Source organism: Phascolarctos cinereus, unplaced genomic scaffold (genome assembly GCF_003287225.1).
Source record: "Phascolarctos cinereus isolate Bilbo 61053 unplaced genomic scaffold, phaCin_HiC Scaffold_3;HRSCAF=262, whole genome shotgun sequence".
NCBI lineage: Eukaryota > Metazoa > Chordata > Mammalia > Diprotodontia > Phascolarctidae > Phascolarctos > Phascolarctos cinereus.
In genome coordinates this window covers 61909090-61927500 of record NW_027555736.1, presented here as the reverse complement: position 1 = coordinate 61927500, position 18411 = coordinate 61909090, and the positions used below count along the sequence as shown (strand labels likewise).

General features: G+C 39.6%; 1 protein-coding gene and 1 long non-coding RNA gene across 2 annotated transcripts in view; one reads left to right on the top strand and one right to left on the bottom strand.

Annotated features, from left to right (window-relative positions):
• Positions 1-18411, top strand: part of LOC110201591 (rap1 GTPase-GDP dissociation stimulator 1-like) — a gene marked incomplete at its 5' end in the record, with an annotated part of 77249 nt that overhangs the window by 128 nt on the left and 58710 nt on the right. The window lies entirely within an intron of this gene.
• LOC144456266 (uncharacterized) lies at positions 1436-5061 on the bottom strand. The gene is made up of 3 exons (XR_013485208.1): positions 4863-5061; positions 3370-3476; positions 1436-1515 (listed from the first exon to the last, which is right to left on the bottom strand). It is a non-coding gene; the product is annotated as an uncharacterized LOC144456266 (long non-coding RNA).

Genomic DNA, 18411 nt, shown 5'->3' with positions numbered 1-18411 from the left:
CTAGCTATTGAATGTATAAGCCTGCATCCTGTACCTTCCTTCCCAGTACCGACCTCCAGGATGAGGGGCTGGGGGTGGGAATAGGGCGCAAAGTAGGGGCTGTTTCCGTTGGGTGCATGCCTTTGGATAGTGCCAATCAATTATAACTGATGGATGCTTCTCTGTACGTGATACTTGAGTTCTCGGTAAGAAGGCTCAGCTTCTTGCAAGCAGCCAGCCAGTCAGACAGCCTGGCAGATTCAGACTGGACAGAATACCCAAAAGTTGATGAATATAAGGCAGAGAGAAGGGATGTCTGTGGCTCCTCCAGATACCTCCCCTCCCTCAGGAAGAAGATGAAGTTCCACACCAATGCTGAGCCCTTCTCACATGATGATTTGAACATACTAAAAAAAATAATAATAATAATAAGTGGCCCAACAACCTTGTGGCAGACAGAATTAACCTTCACTGACTCTCAGAATCACATTGTACATAAAGCAAAAGATGCTTTGGGGTCACCAATCGCACACGCCCAGTCTCTCGGCATGTGAACGGGCTGACCTTGTTCAGAGCTTGCGAGAGCTGGCTGTGTAGGGAGAGCAAGGTGAAGGGAATGTTTTTTAACATAACATAATATTCCTCCTTCCCCCACCCCTTGGTGCTCTCTAGCTATGTTGATTTGTTCATTTGCTGTCAGAAGTGAGCAGTGTTCCCATTTCATACTGAATGACAAACTTCTTTTGGCCTGTGTGGACTATAGAGGACAGAGGGAGAGGAGGGACTTCATTGTGCTAGGCATAAAATTAAATAAGACCCTATCCATGCCCTCTTGGGGCTTACAATCTAGTAGGAGAAGATACAAACAGATAAGCATATTTAATGCATGATATTACAAGATAAGTATGTTACAGAGAGGAAGAAAACCAACAACTGTGTGAGTAAGGTACAAGTCCAGATGTTAGCTAGGGGAAGAGAAGGTTATGAAGGGGAAATCATATTAAAACAGGTTCTTCTTTACCTGGTTATTAAGAAGTTCTTGCTTATTTACCTGCTTTTAAAATGCCACAACAATGGGTGAAATCAAAAATAAAAAGTTGTTGTGTGGTATAAATTAAACAATGACTGAAGTCTTTGAAGGATGGGCAGAGATTGAACAGACATGAATGGAAGGGAAGACATTCTAGGCATAGGGATTGCTGATGTTGGTGATGGTTGGTGTTATTGTAGGCATAGGGAACAATGAGCAAAAGTATAAAAATGGTAAAGTATTGGACATGTCTAAGGGTCAGAAAGTCATTTAGGTGGGATGGAGAGAAAAATGTGTGGAGAAGGGTAATAGGAGTCTGGAAAGGCATAGTACCAACTAGATCATGGATGTCACTTGAAAGTTTAAACTTTAGAGGCAGCTAGGTGGCACAGTGGATAGAGCTCCAGCCTCAGAGTTAAGAGGACCTGAGTTCAAATACAACCTCAGATACTTGATACTTACTAGCTGTGCGACCCTGGGCAAGTCACTTTACCCCGATTGCCTCACTGAAAAGAAAGTTTAAACTTTATTAAGCAATAGGAAACAAATGAAGATTTTTAAGCAGAGTATCTTGAATAGAGCTATACATAAAGAAATTTTTTCTGATGTCAGGATGAAGAATTGATTAGAAGTGGAGTAAATGGAGGCAGGAAGGTCTATTAAGAGACTACTTCAATAGTACTGGAAGGTAGTGATAATGACTTGTACTAGAATAATAGCAATACGCATAGAGAAGATGACGGATGTGAGATGTCTGAAGGACTAGAGAATTTGGTAAGTGATTGGATATAGCTATAATACTGGCCAACATTTATATAACACTTCAAGGTTTGCAAAGCACTTTCCATATGTTATCCCATTTGATCCTCATAACAATTCATTATTATCCTTATTTATAGATGAAGAAAACTGAGGCTGAGAGGTTAAGTCACTTGTTCAGTATCCCACCGCTAGGAATTTGAGGCAGGATTCTAACTTAGGTCTTCGTGACTCCAGCCCAACATTCTATCCATTGTGCCATCTAGCTTCATAGTTAATGAAATGTGATATGGAAAATGAGATATAGTGTAGAGTCAGAGAACTTGCCAAGGTCCCAAATGTGGGAGAATATATAGATGATAGTGCCACTTACAGAGCTAATTAAGTCAGAAGGAGGCACAGATTTATGGGGAAAGACAGTACCATGGATCAAGAGTGCTAGACTTGGAATCAGGAAATTTGGGTTCAAGTCTTAACTTTGGACAATTGCCTGCTTATATGAGTAGCTACCAGGGGCCTCCTGAGCAGTGCTGGGAACAAATTCTCAGAAGTGCCGAGGCAAGAGCCCAGAATTTCAGTTTTGTTGTTGTTTCTGTTGTTTTGGTTAAGTTGTTTTTCGGTTGTGTCTGACTCTCCATGACCCCATTTGGAGTTTTCTTGGCAGAGAAACTGGAGTGGTTTGCCATTTCTTTCTTCAGTTCATTTTACACATGAGGACATGAGGCAAACAGGGTTAAGTGACTTGCCCAGGGTCATACAGCTGGTAAGTGTCGGAGACCAACTTTGAACTCATGAAAATGGATTCCAAGCCCCAGGGCTCTATCCACTTTACCGCCTAGTCCTTATTCTGTGGTTAACTTGCTTTGTGACAATGGATAACATTCATTCCCATTGATTTCCTGCCTATACAATGAGAGTGCTGAACATGGTTTTCTTTATGTGCTCTCTCAGCTCCAAAATTCTGTTTCTCAAGGTTCTCTCTAGTTCTGACAGTCTATATTCTATGTTCTACAGACCTCTCATATTCTGACACATGTCTAGGAATTGCAGCCAGGAACACCGTTTGTAAACCTGAAGTGTTACATAAGTGTGAGCTCTTGTTTTTATTATCATTATTAGTTCATAGTAGCAGACAGGCAATTAGGGGATACAGGGCTGGCTTGGAGTGAGGAAGATGGAGATTCCAGTTCCTGTCTCTAGTTCATACTCTCTGAGCGACCATGGAAAGCCATCATACCACTTGCCACTAAAACAGGAGTAGTGGCAGTGGTAGTGGTAGTGGTAGTGGTAGTGGTAGTGGTAGTGGTAGTGGTAGTGGTAGTGGTAGTGGTAGTGGTAGTATGTTTTGTGTTCTAGGGTCCTTCCTCCTTTTGGCAATTTAGACAGAGTTATTTGAGAGGAGGTTTGTGCTTCTTCTGACACATAGTAGGTGCTTAGTAAATGCTTGTTGAGTTGATGTTTTATTATCTGTGTTCTAAGCTTCCTCCCAGTTCTAGCAGGTCCTTCTAGATGGGAAAATAGTAGTAATACACAGAAGTCACTTAAATACCATCAGCCTCAGCTTTTCTATATTTAAAGGGAAATAACAATACACTACTTACCTCATGGATCTTCCTATCCTCTCATTTTCTTCTCCTCTATCTCTGTCTCATCCATGTCCCTTTCTTTCCACCTTGGTCCTATTTTTGCTCCTGGAGATCTAAAATTCCTTGGAGAAAAGGTAGGGAATTCCCTGATTTCTGATTCTCTTGGTTCTTGTAAGACAATTTTCCTTTTTAATAACACATGTAGCCTCAATACCATAGGGAAATCTGAAAATCCTAATTCTGTGCCAGGCTTCTTTTCACGGATTTAGGGGAGAGAAAAGAAAAGGTGTTAGAAGAGCATTATGTGTGGTTGTCAACAAAGCTCACTGCTAGCCAGCTCTAGAGGGAAATGTAGATTCTAGGGGTGTAGCTTCATATCGGGAAAATCAGAATCCCCATGCTACACAATCTAACATGCCATTTCTTCCCTTCTCTAGTCATCTCTCCTGAAAATCCAGCATAGTCACAGTTCAAGAAGCATTGTGTACCAGAGGCTTTCCTTAGTCCCCTGGCTTGCTGAGCAAAGGGAAAAGGTGTTATACAAGTGGAATCTCTGTGTGGCAATGACTTCTCTTCAGCAGATTGGAAGCCCAGGCCACCTATGGGGTGGCCTTTAGTTCAGAAGCACCTTAATGGTATATTGGCTCTAACCAGGGATTTCCCTGCTCTTGTTGTGGGATGAAGGGACAGGAAGAGACGGGACTACATTTCACAAGGCCTCTGGAATGAAATGTCTATCATCAAAGCAATCCTACCAGCCTGACATTTTTTTTTCACAGACATTTGGAAAGTTTTCAACCCAGGCTATTTCTAAAAAGGCTCTTTATCTTCTGTGTTTGAAGTGAGAGAGATTGGAAGGATGAAATAGGGTGGGGCAATAGTAAGAGAATCAATGTCAAAGAACATGGGCTCCAACCCTAGCTTTGACACTTAATACCTGTGTGACCTTGAGGAAATTGATTTCTCTCTCTGCACTTCTGTTTTCTTTCTATAAAACAAGGGGGTTAGACTGGAAGGCCTCTAAGATCACATCTAGTTCTACATCTATGTCGATCTAGATCTATGTACATCTACATCTATGGTCCTCTGACTACTATGCTAAGTTAGCCCCCGGTTTCTTGAAAACATGTGACAGATGAACTAGAGAGCAACCCTGGCCTCCTTGCAGCATTAAAAAAAAAAAGTAAGGAATCTTGGCATAGTGGAAAGAGTATTGGAATTAGGGATAGGGCGCTTGAGTTTGAATCATGCCTTAGATATTTGCTAGTTGTGTGATGCTGAGCAAGTCACCATTCAGAGTCTCAGTTTCCTCATCTGTAAAATGAGGATCATGGTGCTTACATTTCTTATCTCAGAGACTTGTTAGAAGGACAATGCCTTTCAAACCTTACAGAATTACACAAGTGGAATTTACTATAGCGTAATGGAAAGGCCAGTAGACAGGAGACTTGGCTTCCAGGGCCAGTGCTACCATTAACTTACCAGGTGACCTTAGGCAAGCCACTCACCTGGGATTGAAGTTGGACAGGCTTCTTTCAGCTCTGAAAAACAACAGCTTTATGCCCACTTTCCTAGGCTTGTTCTCCTGGCTTCTCCTTCTCACTGAAAAAAACGATAATACTGTCTTTGAAGCTCTCAGGCATTCAGCAGAGGCAGTGAATAAATATTAAGTTGTTAGAGGGCCGGGTAGTCAATTTCTGACTGCTATGATCCTTTTTTCATTGAATCATTCTAAAACTGATCATGTGGGTTAAGCCAGGGGAAGGCTAACAAAATGAGGAAGGAGAAGAAAACTGAAATCTGCAGAGCATAAGCAGATAATGACTGAAATTAATTTACTCTCATACTAAAAGAACCGGGACCAAAAACCACGTTGCTCTTTGCTGTTTTTTCTTTACCAGCTGATAAATACTAAGAGATCTAAATGCTGGCCTCTATTACCTCCTTGGTCACTTACTTAGTACATAATGCTAGTCAAATCATTGCCTCTTAGCCTAGACCCCAAATCTCCAAGCAATCAACTAATGGATCAATGGCTATTTACTAAACACCTAGGCTGTGCTAGGCACTGCAAGGGATAGAGAATACCAAGAATTTAAGTCTAGTAGTCTCTGACCTCAAGGAACTGAGACTATGTATTTAGGGAGATAAGACAACTAACAACATAAAGTAATATACATCTGTGATAGATGGACTCCTTATTATGTACTCTGGAGTAGGTACGTTACATTTTTTAAATATATTGATTTATTATTCTCTATTTGGATCTAATTATCTGTTCCTTGTTAGGGGGGAGAAGAAAGTGAGTAAGTATGGCCAGGAATACGAGTGGATCACTAATATCTGTCAACAATAAGGAAACTACTTACTGGGTAACAGTAACCTTGAGCTTATAAAAGAGTGAATCAGCTCAGTCCAAGGTGCCCATGTGGGCTGAATCCTAAACTAGAGGGTGGCATTCTGAAATCAGAATAATTTAATTCTGAAATCAGAATCCAGGGATGGGGGAAAGAGGCACATGGACTCCTACCAGAAAAAGAATCTTGCTGGTTATAAAATGAGCCAGGGCAACTTTTGGCACATTAGGGTAGACTAACAACATAGAAGTCCAACAATTAGACCAAGAAGAAATATATTAAACATATTTCTACTTGCCCTACAATGTACTATTTCTCGATTAATATTCTTTTTTCTCTTGTAAATATATATATCCCTCCTTAATCTGAAGATGGTGTCAATGTTGGGGATGGGTTGTTATAGAACAGGTCATTTAGTCATTTTGGTTAGGGCAAAAGAATGGGGGCAGGTCACTAAGCCTTGAGTCTAGTAAAGCTCTAAACATAATAGAGGTCTGAGCAGCTTCAGGGATCAAAAAGGTCAAGGGGACTCTGTGCCTCCAGTTGGTGGTTGGTAAAGAACAAAGCCTTGGAATCAAAACTAGGATCCTCTGTACCTGATCCAAAACAGGGCTTATGGCCCCCCCAAAAGACCTTATACCATCAGCAAAGCCTAATATTCCAGCTAAATCCTTTACAATAAATGGCACAAACAATAAATAAGCTATTCAAATTCATTTTCAAAAAATTTTGGATATAAGCATAAGGGGTACTATTTAGGCAGTGAAGAGATGAAGCAGGCCCATATAAAGTACAGTTACTGCCTTTGAGGGGCTTATGGTCTAGTTGTGGAGACAACACTGAATTTTAAAAAAAATAATAATAGGAAGTAAAAGATGTTAAAGGAAAATTAATCACTATAGGCCAGAGTAGTAAAGGAAGACTTCCCAGAAGAGACATTCAATAAATATCTGTAGGTTGATTAGCGGTATTCTCTAATATGGTAATCTCCAAAGTGGAGGTCATAAAATTATCACAAAAGGGATTGGCTTGACCCCAAGGGTGTGTGAGAGAAAATAACTTAAATTTCATTTTCCCCTCCCCACAGCTAGTCACAAACTGATCTCTGGAACAACTACACCACTGCCTTCCACACTCCTCCACTCTTCCTTCTCCCACTGCTGATTTTCCCCGTGACTGCCCTGATCTGTGGGGCTCTTGGGGGTGTTAATTCCTACTGAGACCCAAGCAGCCACAGCATCTGTGCAGGTGAAATTCCTTGCCCCTCCTTACTCTCAGCCACTTTAATCCCCAGCTCCTCTGGATTACTTCATGACTGCTACTGGTGTTCCGGAAGGGGCAGGCTCTGTACTTTAGGGCAGTAGCTGGTAAAAGCTTCCTACACATACTTTTTCTTTTTAATAGAAAACAGTGAGTAGTGAAGAGAGATGGGTGTGTTTCAATTACATCATCTTTCTCCCTAAAACCCACCCCTCTTCTGAATCTCCCTATTTCCATCCGATGTTCTCTTACTTACCAAACCTGATGGCCTTTTCTCAGTCCTCATCCTTATGGACATATCTGTGCATTTGACAGCATTGATGACCTATGCCTCCTGGATGCTTACTTTCTCCTCCCTAGGTTTTCTTGACACTGTTCTCTTTTCATTATTGTATTACCTATTTAACCTGAGAAATACCTTCTCAGCTCCTTTGCTAGATTATTATCCAACCTATTGCCTGTGTGTGTAATCCTCAAGGCCGTCAGTCCAGGGACTTATTCTTTTCTCTCTGCATAGTCTCTCACTTGGTGACTTCATCCATTCCCAGAAGCTGCATCATCATCTCTGTGCATATGACTCACAAATCTATATACCCAGTCCTAACCTTTCTCCTGAATACCAGGTTCACATCTCCAACCGTCTATTAAAGTTTTTGAGCTCAAGGTCCCTTAGACATCTTAAACTCAACATGTCCTTAACAGAACTAATTTTCTTTTCTCCCAAACCAATCATCTTCCAAATTTTTCTATTTCTTTTAAGGCTTCCACTGTCTTCCTAGTCACCCAGGTTTGTATTTTTTATATTATTCTTGATTCCTCACTTTGATTTACCCTACAGTTGCTAAATCTTGTCATTTCTACCTCTACAACATCTCTCATATACATTCCCTTCTCTCTACTCACATAGTCAACACCCCAGTTCAAACCCTCATCATCTCTCACCTAGATTATTGCAAAAACCTCTTAATGGGTCACCCTGTCTACTCCTTCCCACCTTCAATCCATCTGCCACATAGCTAGCAAAATAATTTTCCTAAAGCTCAGGTCTGATCATCCCACTTCCATCCTTGGTAAACTCCATGGCCTGCTATTGACTCTAGAATCAAATATTACTACATCTTTATCTCTTTTTTTTTTAACATTTAGCTTTTTATACAAGTTTATAACATGTATAATTATTAGAACAGTAGTGCTCATATATAGTCTATAAATAAGCAAATATTCATGAATTGGGAGTATATGACCAAAAGTTGCATTTGCTTTGTTTGTTTGTTTTTACCAATATTTGCAAATGAGTTATGTTTTTTTTTAATTTGGGATCACTGCTCTAACCAATTGAGTTAACCAAATATTCAGTAAAAAAAAGCAACAAAATGAGGCACAGAGCCCTCTAGTGAATTTAGTCAGAAAAAAAATCAAAAGAATTGTTTAAACTTAACTACTTGTTCAAGTCAGTCAAATCATCAAACCAGTATGGGCAAGTGTGTTAGTAGGTAGATGGCCACTAGTTTTTATTTCTATCCTTTTGAAAGGTTGGATTAAATCACTATCTATGACAAATTTGTACTGGACCTTAAAATTTTTACTGCCAAAGGGCATTTACTTTTTAACACCTGTAAACCTTAAAAACTGATTCTTGTTTCTCCTCTTCCTTCCCTCTTCTGTATAACTCTGGTTCCCTATCCCTGTTTCTGTCCCCTGAGCAGCTGAAAAATTGGTTTTTCTGAGTCAATGAAGAGTAGAGGGGCTAGAGATAGAAAATGTAGGTATTTGACAGGTCCACAGTCTGGTTCAGGCTAACTAACACTGGCCTAGATGGCTTCCGAGGTCCCTCTAGAAATCCATGATTTGAAATTGGACCCATAATAAGGCAAACACTTTGACTCAGTTCAGCACCTACTAAGCAGTAGTCAACTAGAAAAATGAGATAATCATCTGTACAATTCAAGCTGAAAAACCCACAAGTACCACTTGGGCCTCAAAGTCCCAGATCAATCAACACCAGTCTGCCACAAAGTTTTTAGTGCAATAGTTGCCTCAATTGTCTACTTTGCTTTGCTTGTAGAGACATGGCCACTGTGGTTGAATCCTGCTTTGTGGATATCTCTCTTCACATACAACAAGAAAACTTAAGACAGCTAGAAAGGTTCAAAGGTCTTTTCTCTTGGCCATGAAAAAAAATTGGAATAAGTTAAGGGAGGCTTACTGCCACCTGTCAGTAACATGAAGGTGTATATAAAATGCTATACTTAGAAAGGACAGGATTCAACTCCTGCCTCTCACACTAACTAACCCTGTGAACATGGGCAAATCAGTGGACCTACCCAAAACTCAATTCCATAAGAGTTATCTGCTAAACTGTACACAGCTTTTATTTTTGTGGTGGAAGGAATTAGCACACCAACAAAATAATATCTAATTATCAGTATTATTATTATTATTAATGATGATGATGACCTGTGTTTCATTAAAAATCATTGAAATGATTTTTGTGTGGCTTGTCCTATGAACTCACAGAATCTTAGAGCTAGAAGAAATATTTGTCCAAAGATGTCATTTTATAAATGAGAAAGCCAAGGCCCACAGAGTTATAAAATTGACTTTCCCGAAGTCACACAGCAAGTTAGTACCCAATATAAGAGAACCCAGTCCAGTATTCCTACAACAGTAGAAGCAGCATTTTGCCTCCTCTGAGTTCCCATTGGTTTATTTAAATGCCAGGGGCCTGAAGCCCTCACCAAATTAATCAGTCAAGTGAATCACATTTGGTTAGCTCATAAGCAAAAGAGTAAAATAAATAAATGCATTTGCCTCTTTATAATTGCATTCCATTATGCCTGGCTATCCCCTCTGGACTGCCATAAACAATTCTTCTCCTTCACTGGTGTATACAAATGCTTGTAGATTGTCATCAAGTCCCTCTTAGTCATAATTTGGGAAATCTCTGCCTAGTTCATTCCTTTTATCTTTCCTCCTCACCAGTCCCTCCAGCTCTTAATCACTTTTGTTGCTCTTCTCTGAATCCTTTCTAATTTTCTTATAGTGCCTTAATGTAACTTTTATATAGTAAATAAACACTTTAAGGACTGCTGATTACTTAGTAAATTTGTTCCCCAAATATTATTACTTCAGCAGATTTGAGCTAGAAGGAAAGGGAAAGACAGTAGGGAAAAGAATAGTCCCCAGTCAAAATAAAGTGCTCAGATATTGAGCCAGCTGCCACAATTGAGGTCAGGTTAGTACTTCAAAGGTTATCTGTTAGATAGAACAGTCACTTAAAGCTCTGAAATGTGAAATGTAAATGTAAATAATTGGAAGCCAACCCGTGTGTGTGTGTGTGTGTGTGTGTGTGTGTGTGTGTGTGTGTGTGTGAGATACCTAAATAGCCATCTCAAATTCAGGTCCTAAGGGAAAGAACAATTAGTAAACTAATGCAATGGGTTATGCTTCTGTTTAGCCTTCTATTCTAAGAGCTTCTTGAAGGCAGGGACTACTTTCCTCTTATGTCGATCCCCACATAAGTGCCTGGTACATAACAAGAGTGATTAATACATTGCCTGTTCAACTAAGTCTGTCTTTTATTAGGACTATTTTAAGTCAAAACATTTTATTTGAGCTTGTATTAATTAAGCAAAATTAGAGATTTATGGAAATACAAACTTTTTCATGTGCTAAGGGACATAATCAACATAAAAGATATCATGTGAACAATTAATCTTCAGAACACAAAGTTAAACAAAAGCACAATTCATGAATTTGCTTCACTGAGGATGGTGGCTGCAATTCTCTTTGGCCGTAATAAATACACATTCATTCCAACAAATTTTGGTGAAGATCAGAGGAGTGTGCTTCATTCGAGAATAAACATTCTGTCAGTTATGCCCACGGGAGAGGAAACTCCAAGAAATTCAGAAAAAAAAAAAAAAGCAAAATCTCTCCTTTCAGATTTAATCTGGAAGATCAAACTCTGTGCTGCCCGAATCTTTATCAGGACTGTTCAAGAAGACTTCATCTGGACTGCCCGGGAAACCCTTTACCTATACAAAATACATTTGTTTTTTTCCACAATATAGCACTCTTCCCCTTAGCAAACATAAGACAGTTTGAAAAATGTTACATAGACAAAAACTATTGGGGAATTTTTAAACATTTCCAAAGCAACAGAGCTTTGTTCCCCTTTCTAACCAATCCCCCTTCCTCCTATTTTTCACAATCTTTCTCCCTTCGTTCTACCATTCCCCACCATCAGCATTAAAAAAAAAGGTGTCAGTAGATAAGAAAATACATTTATTAATTCATAGATAGAATTAATAGCATACATTTTCATCCAAATAACATAGATTTTTTTTAAAAGAGTAACTTCCCTCTACATCTTAGCTCCTCGGTGAATCAGCCTTAGAATAACATGAACTCTGAAGTTTCTTCAGGGCTGAAGCAAGAAGCTAAGGCAGCATTAATACTAATGCTAAGCCACAAGCATGAATGGCCAGGTCTGTCTTAAAGTAAACCCTCATGAACTTTCTGTTTCTCAGAGACTTTTCTGAATTCTTTCTTTTCAGCACCTCCCTTTTGACATCTCAGTTCCATCGCACATACCTTAAACTATTCTTTTTTTAATGTGTCTTTTACCCTTATTAAAATTTATTCCATCTGAATGACTGATGGTATTGCCCTCCCAACCTTAACCCCTCTTTGGGGTGCTTGCTTACTAACCTTAATTAAACCCAAATTGACACAATTTCATTAGCAAAAAAAAATTGTCAGAAAGTTGACCATCACTTAATCATACCACTAAGCTTTAAGTCCTGAGAAAAAGAAGTTCCCTGAGAGGGAAAAAGAGAAAGAATCTTGGCCTTCTCCTCCCCAGAGGGCTACCTCTAAATCCCTTTCCAGCTGGATGGAGGAAGCAGTTGCTTTTAAACTGTCAACTGGCTTCCTCCTCTCTGAGACCTGAGTTATCATGTCTAATCTTAACTATTCAATGAAGGGGAGGAAATTCTAATTACAAAAGGCAATATGTGCCCCACCTTAAGGTAAATATCATTAGAGACCATAGTGTCCATCCCCAAGCTGGCTCTCAACATTTTATGAACTATAACTACAACTCCAGGAACCTTTGGTGCCTATGCTAGAGAAGGGGCCTAGGTCTGAGTCATAGGAACATATAGAGAGAGCTGGAAGGGACCTCAGAAGCCATCTAGTCTACCACCTCCCCCATAGCTTCCCACCATAAACAGGTATTCATCAGAGCGTATTATAGAAAGTTTTACCAAATCAATGATCTCATCAATGTGGATACTCCCTCCAGTAGTACATATAGCAACCCATCCATGCCTTCTCAATTTGTATCTTTCCCAGCCATGCCATCTTCCCTTGGAGGTCCACCTAACGTGCTAGAGACTTCCTCTGTGTCTTAACTTCCAGAGCAGTACAAGCACAGTACATGGCTGCCTTGCCATGGAATGCTTCTGAGTTAGGAATCTAGATTTTTTCAGAGGGACCTAAGAAGTAACTTCTAGCTCCAAATCTTCCTCTTCGCCTCAACCCAGTTGACTTTAGAAATACATATTTTAACTATGTAAGAAAATTAGTAAAATTAAAATCAGGTGACTTGCCATTTGTGGATAGCATTAAATATATGTCATTAACTTTGCTGTAAATTTTGCTTTATTGAAACATAAAAATAGGGACAATTAGGTGGCACATTGGATAGAGCACCAGCCCTAGAGTCAGGAGGACCTGAATTCAAATCCAACCTCAGACACATGATACTTACTAGCTATGTGACCCTAGACAAGTCACTTGACCCTGACTGCCTCACAAAAAAAAAAAAAGAAAAAAACACATAACAATTTGTACATGCGTGCATGTATGTGGTAGTGGGGGGGTAATACTCTCACAAATTTTAAAAAGAAGAAGGAACATTATGGCTGATAAAGGTTAACTTTCTAAATTAACCGTACAATGGATAATAACAAGGACATAGGAAAGCTAGCTTAAATTTTCAGTGCATCAACTGAAAAATAATTCATTTCTATTTTATAACTAAGTAGCCAAAATTTTCACCCTTTGGAACTAAGCAACATGTGGAAAACCATACCAAGTAACATTTACATATTAGTAGAAAATTTGGAAAGTGCTTGACATTCTTTTCTCATTTTGTTCTCACAACAAACCTATGAAGGTAAGTACTATTATTATTCTCATTTTATAAATGAGGAGGCACGCCCAGAATCACAGAGCTAGTGAGTGCTTGAGGTAGAATTCAAACTCAGGTCCTCCCGACTGAAAGACCAACATTCTCTCCATCATGCCAATTAACTACTTAGCTAGATAAGGAATGTCTAGAAGTTTTAAATACATGAGTCAAGACCCCACTATGAACAAAAACAGAAATTTTTTTTAACATGAATTCTAAATGATTTCTGGGAACAAGTATTCATGGGAGTATAAGTATTATACGAAGTTTTACTAATTCCATGATCTCATCAATGTGGATACCCTCTCCAGCAGGGCAGATAGCAGCCCATCCATGCCTTCTCAATCTGTATCCTACTCCTCCATGCCCTTTTCCCTAGGGGGTTCACCTAACATACTACAGAACTTTCTCTGTGTCTTGACTTCCAGAGCAGTACAAGCACAGTACATGGGCTGTCCATGAATTATCTGTTGTACTCACTACTACATACTAAGCTATCTCCTTTCTCAGTCATATACCTCTGGAATGATTTCTTTTACACCACCTCTTGTATACAAATCATTGACAACGTGCTTCAGCCTACCTGCCTACAGTAGCATCTCTTCATTGCCCTTTAGGTAATCTTCAATTTTGATTCTTTATAGATCATGCTTTTCCATGATTCTCAATCATACAGCCTCATCAAGCAAAAGTGCAAAGAGTCATATATTTAAAGATGTGGAAGAAGGATCATGCTAGCTTTTTGTGCCCTAGAAGGCAGAACTAGGGTTCTCATTAGTATAATTTGCCAAGATAATGATTTCAAATCCATGTATTAAAAAATCATCATAATAATAGCTAATATTTGTATAGCACTTTGAGGTTACAAAGCACTTTACAAATATGATCTCATTTGACTTCACAACAACCCTGAAGGGTAGGTGATATTATCTCCATTTTACAGATGAGGAAACTGAGGTGATGGAAGTTGTGACTTGCCCAGCATCACCCAGGGAGTCAGCATCAGAGGTATAATTTGAACTTGTCTTCCTGACTCTAGGCCCAGTGCTCTGGCATCACCTAGCTGCCTAATGATTAAAGTCATCCTAAAGCTGATAGGTCGATCCTCTTAAACTGGAGGTCTTCAGATTGACACCAGATGCCTCCTCATCAGAGTTCCTAGAAAGGGAATTCTTATTCAGGTATGAGTTGCATTAGCCTCTGAGACCACTTTAAGTTCTCAGATTATATTGTTTCTAGGGGTTCATAGAGGCCTTTCTCTGCTTCTTCAATTCTCACTAACAAGGCTTTCTCTGCCTACAGGTGACATCGGTGCTATGTCCCTGTGTGTATGAATTATGGGTTCAAAAATTTCATCCACTCCACTCCTAACCTGGGACTGAGTCCAGGCCAGAATAAGAAATAGATGCCAATTTGCTAGAAGAGTCCTACTGGGTTTATCCTTAAATTCTCTTCGGTGATCTGAATTCACTGAATCTCAAATCAACCTCTGCAGACTCATTTTTTCCTCCCTGACTTCTCACTGTTTTGTGACCCAGTAGTGCTTATAATCTTCCACCATAAGATTTTGCACAAGTATTTATATTATAAGCCAGATTTACCCTTGGTTGCTGTGTCTATCTGGCAAGGAGATCAAGAACTAGTTAGTTAAATAGTTAGTAGGCCCTTTGATCTCTTTGTGACGCGAGAACTTTCTTGGAAAATAGTATAACTTTGTTGTTATCTGTTCCTTTATCCATGTGCCTCCCCCCACACCATCCCCTTCCTATTGTAAGTAACTTGTTTGGTAAAAGAGGGAGCTCTTTTAACTTCATTCAATATCTTATAATTATTATTCTTTTCTAGTTTGGTATTCTTAGCTTTGCTTTAACAAGTTTGTGGTCTGACTATAAATAGACAAGTTGTCTTGAGAAGTAACCAATAATTTCCTTTATGTTAAAATATAGTCAGTTTCATTTCTGTGAATGCCTTTAGGTGCTCAAATTATCCATTGCCATCCAACCTTTTCTTGAAAAAAAGTGTGCATGATGTATGTGTATACATGAGGCTCTCATATTGTCTAAAGCCTTTAGTCTGTTGCATTTCTCAATCCTGAGCCATGTTTTCTAATCCATTTTTCACTATCCTTCTACATACTCATTTTTGTCCTGAAGTCAATGCATATTAAAGTAGACACTGATTTGATTTAGAGATCTCATCTGTAAACTTTACTTACCTTCTCATTCTCTGAAATCACGTGGAAATATAATCTGCAACTATATTAGTGGTATCTTTTTGTTTAAACTCATCATGAATGCTTAAAGACAAGGTGACCAATTCTCCCCTAGAATGATGCTTCTTTTTCAGACTTTTGGACATGCTGTGAAACTAGTATCTTTATTTGACCATCCAAGGTCCATCTACCTGTGGACCACTCTCCCATTTAGCTGCAACTTCCTTTTTTACAATAATGTCAAGAATGAGATGGTTCAGTTCCTCTAATACCATGTCCCCTCTGTTATTTAGAGAAGCATCTCACATGTATTTACCAACAATTAAGTTCATATTTAAGAGGCAGCATGGGATGGTAAATAGATGTCCTCAGAGTCATGAAGAGTTGGATTCAATCCTGCCTTTGTCATGTACTGGCTGTGTAATGACCACTCTAAGACAATAAGATTCAGAGGAAGCACAGAGCAGATTAGCAGAGGAACTCCTCACTGAGAGTTCTTGATGCTAATGAAGACCAGGTCCAGAGTGTTTCTTAGCACCCTCTCCCCACTTCCCTTTTGCCACTCTGTCCCCCTCATTGTAGGAGTATAAAAACTGTATTCTATATATAACTATTCATCTACCCAGCTTTCTCCCCCATTAGAAGGTAAGCTCATTGAAATCAGTGGCCTTTTTTTTCCTCGGTGTGTGTGTGTGTGTGTGTGTGTGTGTGTGTGTGTGTGTGTGTTTATGACAATGCCTGGCACATAGTAAATAGTCAGTCAAAAAACATTAAGTGCTTAACTATGTACCAGGCACTTTGCTAAGTGAAGAGTATACAAAGAAAGGTTAAAAAAAAAAGCTGTTGGGGCAGCTAGGTGGTGCAGTGGATAGAGCTTTGGCCTTGGAATCAGGAGGACCTGAGTTCAGATCCAGCCTCAGACACTTGATACTTACTAGCTGGGTGACCCTGGGCAAGTCACTAAACTCTGATTGCCTCACCAAAAAAAGTTTTAAAAAAATCGGTTCTCAAATGCTTGCTGCTTACTTAATTAAATACCATATTGTATTTTACTTTGTCTTGAATGTTACTAGAACCAAAAAGTCTTTTGGATGTTTCATCACAGAGCAGCTTCTATATATCTTTTTAAAAATCAAATTAACCTCTTTTTAAAATAGAATTAAATCTAATTAAGAGCTAGCACTTTTAAATCTAAGTTGATCAATGAATTTTCCTGCAACCTCATCAATCTCTTTATCAAAGGATCTTGGGATTTCAGATTTAAAGCTGGAAGGGACCAGAAAGTAATCAGGAATAAAATGTAAATGCCTCAGAGATAAGAAACTTTTATTCACACTGAGGAATCCCTGGGCAGGGGGTAGGATTGGGAGGGGGTGGGGTGGGAAGGACAGCACCAGTTATTTGTGAAAGGGTTAAGAAAAAAGGAAGGTAAAACTAGAAAGTCACTGAGAGCCTGAAATAATAATAATCACTTCCAGGAAGAGGAATCCAGAAAGGATCAATTCAAACTTCCTGAAGGCTGTCCCTGCCCATGCACAGAGGGCTTCAAACGTTGAAGAGCCCAAGAAATAAGGCACTTCATGACAAAAATGATTTCTGTCATCATAAGACTACAACTGAAGAAATTTCTGTCCCAATCCTTTTTCCTCTTCTTCTTCCTACTCTCTTCATGTGTTTCTACTCCTTCCCTGGCAAAATGGGAGTGACAAGATTTATTTCCTTCACTGAGTTTAGTTCAATATTCAACTCAATTCAATATAAGCAGCAAAAATCACTTAAACACCTACTGTGTGCATAATGCTGCCCTTTGCAGACACCAGTTTTCCAAGTCCACTGTCGTTGCTGTACAAGCTACCATCAAAGCCCAAGCTTTGAAAGCAAAGTTTCTAAACCAGCAACCTGGGTGTTCTGGAATTTGCATGTTCCAAATTCCTTTTTTAGTCTGTCTCACTTCCCATTCTAAAGTTAGCCCTGCAGCCTACAGCATGTGGTGTCTGTGATCAGACATCTGTAAGGCCTTTTATACTGGTGCCCAATCTCATGGTGAATTGGAATAACCTGAGCTCCAACGTTAAGGCGTCTACATCCTTGCACAGCAGCTCTGCTGGATCAAGGTTTGTCCCAAGCATTTTCTAGCTGGCCAGCATATCCAGTACACAATTTCCAAACAGCCAATGCCAGGCCTAGTGACAACCAACAGATGGTTCAGGCATGCAGCACTCCCTTTGAAGGGAGCCTTAGGGCACTCACAGGCCCAGAAAGGATATGGGTAGGCAATGCACCAAGACAGAGAGCCAAATCCACTCATTTCTTGCCTCTCCAAAATTTAAGGAAGGCTACCTTTAGGTATCCAGGGTCAGTACCTAGGGTAATAAATGGGATATAGATAGATAGTGTAGAGTAAGGAACCATCACTGAGATGACCACCGAGTCAGAGGAGAGCAGGCCAAGCAGCAGGGAAGGACTTTAACTGTGAAGCACATGAAATAAAAATAGGGGAACAAGGAGGCTACCAAGATGGGTCTCAGCATAAGACTGTCAAAGAGGTATTTCAACTGATTCAATCAATAGACTTAGATAAAGACCCTTCTAGCCTCTCATAAATCAGGGGACATGGGGGTTCACCCTTCATATTATCTATGGTTTCCCTATCACCCACCTCTGAGCACAAAACCTCCACTGAAGCCCACACGGTTTGAATGGAAAGTCAGGGTTTATTCCCTATTTTAAAGCATGTCTGCACCAAAGAATATTTATAACAGGCATAAAGAGTGGGAAAAAGTGCTTTATAGACACTAAACACTGACAGCACTGAACTCAAAAAATCACAGAATATTAGATAGAAGAATGTGGGACATCATCAGGAAGCAAGTTCCTGCCGACCTTCCACCTCTCTTTTTTGATTAGGCAATGGGGTTAAGTGCCTTGCCCAGGGTCCCACAGCTAGTAAGTGCTATGTGTCTGAGGCTGGATTTGAACTCAGGTCCTCCTGAATCTAGGGTCTTTACTCTATCCACTCTGCCACCTAC